This window comes from Carlito syrichta, unplaced genomic scaffold, assembly GCF_000164805.1.
Source record: "Carlito syrichta isolate Samal-C Ts95f unplaced genomic scaffold, Tarsius_syrichta-2.0.1 Scaffold287682, whole genome shotgun sequence".
Lineage (NCBI taxonomy): Eukaryota > Metazoa > Chordata > Mammalia > Primates > Tarsiidae > Carlito > Carlito syrichta.
In genome coordinates, this window is record NW_007231778.1 from 353,587 (window position 1) to 358,616 (window position 5,030).

Sequence of the window (5,030 nt, forward strand, 5' to 3'; positions counted from 1 at the left end):
TAGGAAAATGGAGTTCCTGTAATTATGCCTCCCTGGCAGCCACTTACGGAGCACAGCACACTGTTTGGGGCACCTCATTATAAAGAGAACATCAATACTGTAAATTAGAGAGAACCCAGAGAAGGGTGACAAAAAAGATAAAAGGATTAGAAGAGATGACCTATAAAGAAAGGTTAAAGGAACATAACATTTAAAGCTTTCAGGAAAAGGAGCTGGTGAGATGGAAGGCTATGCTAACTGTCTACAAATATTTGAGCAATAATAATTTTAAGGAAAAGAGAGGATTGCTTGCAGTGGTTGAGAATGGTCTAATAAGAAGTAACGGCTTGAAACTAAGGAAAGGGGAAAATGTCGGTTAGGAGACATTAGGAAAAATCTCTTCCCAGTAAGGGCAATTAGGCACTGAAGTGAACTGCCTGGGAGGCGGGGAGGCCCCATCACCACAAGTGCTGCAGGTATTTAAGAGGAGGCAGAGCACTCAGGGAACTCCAGTGAAAGGGAATACAGCCCTCCCTGTTCTGAAGACATTCCCATTCTGGAGAATTGGGCTAGAAAACCCAGGAGAACTTTTCCAATGGCCCCAGCTATAATTCAGAGCTTGCAAAGTGAGTGTGTGGAGAGTGGGGGTGGAGGTGGTAAATGTCATCTGAGAAAACAGCCTATCCTATGTGGAGAGGAAATGTCTGTCCATGAAGCTGTTCTTTTCTACTGTCGGCCATTAGTGTTGGAGTTCCTCATTTTCCTTTCTAGTCATCAAGACATTTACATAAATCACCACACAACACCTCCAGAAGTCAGCGCTCAAGTGGGAAGGGAGGGATGCTCTGACAACCAGGCACATCTAAAAATGAATGGTGTGAGGTTGTGCGCATCAGTTTCTGTTGTGCAAGCAAAGGGAAATAGAGAAAATTGCCATGTTTTATCATGTCGGACGAGCTGGAGCAGGTGACACCGTGATCAGGTGTGCATGCATAATCACTCCCCCAAATAATCGCCATGTGGAATAATTTCCCCCCAAATCTTGCAACTTCAACTTATTCTCTACGAGTGACTCATAAATCTTGGCCTTGAATGTGAATCAAGATTCCAAGCTGCAGGCTCAGGGGTTTGTTGGATTTATTCAACTTTAGTCTTTATTTATAGACATAAAAGTGTATTATTGGTTGTAACATCAAAACAAAAGAAAACAGATTGTAAGCATCCATTAATGTTTTCCCAAAAGGGAAATCGCAAGTTTCTCTCGGGTCTTTCATTCTCTCCCTTGTAATATTAAGATGATGTCATAAACTTGTAATTACTTTGTGATGTTCTTGTGCACTTTATATCTGTTGGTTCAGAGACGCAAATTCCCTCTCTGATCAGAATGCAGTGAACAATATGAGCAGGTGGAAGATAAGTCTTCTGTGGCTTGCAATTTAGAAACCTGTGAAGTTTAGGATTCATACTACTTAAACTCTGTTCTCTGGGAGGGGAAAGATGCATTTCAAGTATCCTGGGTGTTGTATTATGTACATGAGATGAGGTATTAATTTTCTGGAACAATTACTCTTATTACTGGAAAAGAAAATTATTTTGGCTAACAAATGAGTGCAGAGGCTATATGAAAAATATTATTGTATATATTAGGTAGAAATTTTTAATTCACTAATCCTATCCAAGAAAGCAAAGATACTTTAATAAAAGGGGTATACTTGGATGCATAAGACTAGATGTTTGGCTTTCAAGTACCTGCAGGATTGGGGTAAGTAGGAAACACCAAACTTAAAAAAATTGATCAAGGATGGTGACTTTCTCTTTTTCTGGTCAAATCTTTGTTCTTTTACTCCTAGCACATCTCTTCAATTCTGAGAGAAAGAGGCCATAAAGTATCTATTTCCAAGTCCTCCTTAAGTGTTGCTCAGATTTCTTATTGCTCATTGCTAACCATTTTAATTTCTGACCTCTTCTGCTCCACTAGTTATAGACCCATTCATTGACCCTCTAGGATTTCCAACTCAGTGATTTACGTTCTTGCCATATTCTTGTGAAGCACCAGTGTCATCAACTGCAGAGAGAGAGAGAGAGAGAGAGAGAGAAATGCCTCCCTATCATTCTCCCGCTTGGTGCCAGAATAACTTTTTCTTAATAATATTTTTGATGCTGGCAGTTTTAAGCTTCTCCAGTAATGCCCCCCTCCCTCCAAAGGGAAAAAAAAAAAAGAATCTCCTTTTGGAGTTTTAATTGCTCCAACTATTGTAGAATGAGAGGTAACATTTCTTTGAATGGTGGAGTCTGGGGCAGCATGAGAAGAGAGGCAGTGATCCAACAGTTTTAATATAATCAATAAGTAGATAAACTTCTGTGGGAGTTTGATGGGAGGGTGGGGTCTAGGAATGCCTGCTTCCTTCTTGGCCTTAGCACTGTCTTCCTGTGGGGAAGCAGAGCCTTCTCTTCTTTATTATCAGGGTATTGAGAGCTGTGGAGCCATTAGGAAGGAACTGAACCACATTTATTATATGTTGCCTGTTCTGGCTTTGGAAGTTGACAGTCGACCAATGAATGTGGGCACCATTTGCCACCCTCAGCTGAGACATTTGCATTCACGGTTTAGTTAAAGGTAATTTGGCTCTTGGTCTTTGTTTTGCCAGTTTCTTATATAGTCCTTTCAGCATCTTTTTCTCATTCCTCTGATTCATTTCCAGTCCTTTCCCCCTTTTTCTGCATGTTTTACACTCATAGCCCTCTAGTTAAACTACCTCCTCTCACAAGAGCTCCACATAGATCAACTCTATCTCTCTCTGACCCAGGCATGTGGTGTGTGGTAACACTGTTCAAAATTGAATACGAATGCAGACTAATGAGCCTCTTTGTCAGGATATAGACATGCCCTACACGTCGATCCTGTTTAGTTATTAGAATCTGAAAACTTAATCATACACTCTAAGAAAAGGCTTTGATAAAGAATTTTACTCCTGCATGTTCATTTAAGACAGACTTGACGTATTAACGCCAAATTTAAAATTGTGTCCTCTTCATTGCAATCCTCTGTAGTTACAAGGTTCTAATAAATATTATGTCCTCCCATCATGCAATTAAAATTTTCCACCTCATTTCACAATGCAAAACATTCACATGTTGTCAATCATTTTGAAACATGATTTTTGACATCATATAATTTTACTTCATTTTTTCAGACAGACATCGTACCAGGAAATTATTTAAGAAAGAATCCTATTATATCTTTATTTTTCCACCAAATTTCACCTTCAAATGCAGTCATTTGTGTACATTTCAGTAATTTCAACAATAAACTTGCAAGGAGAGGGGATGGCAACTCCTCAGACAGAGATTCACATGTAGGTTTTGTAACTCTTGAGAGACCGTGGCTCAGTCGCAGGTACCTAGTTAGAAAACACGGTTTTAGCCACGGGAAGTTTACGAGTCTTGCTGCACAAAGTGAAAAGGTTGCTGCTTGAAATAGCTACCACCTGGGAAGCTGGGAGAAAAACATGCGTGGGCTTTTGAACTTTCCTCTGTTTAATAACTAGCAGACACTAATGATTTGCCAAACATCCTGATTTAAAATGGCGGTAGTCAAAAGCAAGGCTGCCTGCTGGTTGTCAGGTAGCCCACCTGTTCTCCATACCAAAGTTCCCTGACCTATGCCCAACGCAAAGCTGTTATCCTTTAACCACTGCTAGATGTGCACGTACATCTTGTTGGATTCTCTCGCTAGCATTCTGGTCTGCTGTCGAAGAGAAGCTTCTTATTGGAAACTCCACATTGCCTTTGTAATGAAGGAAGATCCTTGGGGCATGATCTCATACACAGTCTTTGGAGAGGTTGGAGTGGGAAGTGGGGTGGGGGAGATGTGACGAGAGTTCATCCTGCCTGTGCAGCCAGAGAGCACTCATGGGAAAACATTGACTATGTTAACTGCTTAATTTGGAATAGGATAGGCATCTCTTTCCCGTTTTAAAAAATATTATGGTGGATTTTTTGAGAAGGGTCAACCATATTACTCATGTCTTTGTGCAGTGTTTTATAAGATAGCAGAGCTCAGTACAAAGCCTCCTATACTCTAAATGTTTGTTCAATGAATATTGACAATTAAATCCATACCATATTTACTAATAGATATTCTCACAAACATATCCATTAATTAATACCCACATGTGTCAAAATACCCATTGTTTTTTGATGAAACAATTAGCAAGTCAGAAGGAGATACTTTATGATGGGGAAGAGCATGCTTCTCCATCTTTCTTCTCTATAAAGGTCTTTGTCCTGTTCTTTAAGCCCCAATCCAGAGAGTTGTCTCCAGGGATCAAGCAATGCTTAACTTTGGTCTTGAAAGCCAATTGTACTACAAATGGAGATAGCAATTAGCATTCATCATCTTTGGCGATTTTTATCTCCCTCTCTGGGTTTGCATGGTGCTTATCACTATGGTACCTAAGTGTATTGACAGGCTTGCTAACTTTTCATGAAATAATATTGGGAGAATATCTCCTTCTCCTGAGCTGTTTAATGCTCAGCACAAATAACCATGGAATTTTCTTAATATTGCAAATCCTTCATCTTCTGGACTCCTGTGTTATATATACTTGTCCAATATTAATGCAATTAAATTCCAGCTACTCGGAAGGCTGAGGCGGAAGGATCGCCGGAGCCCAGTGGGTCGAGGCTGCAGTGGCTGGGAGCGGCCACTGCACTCCCGTCTGGGCGACAGAGTGAAACTCCAACTCAAAAAATAAAATAAAATAAAAAATAAAATTCTTATATGATCCCTTTGAACTACCACAAGATAGACTGGGGAGTCTATGCCATAGTGTGTCAACATACTATGGACCACTTGTTTTAGAAATTATTTGGTATAGAGAACCTATTCAAATAAGCTTAAAAAAAAAGAGTAGGTGTTATTAAAAGGTTTCATGAAACTCATATGTACTAATAGGGTGCCTCAAAAAAAGGGAAGATGGGCAACTGCTCATTTTTTTTTTTTTTTTTTTGAGTTGGAGTCTCACTCTGTCACCCAGACTGGAGTGCAG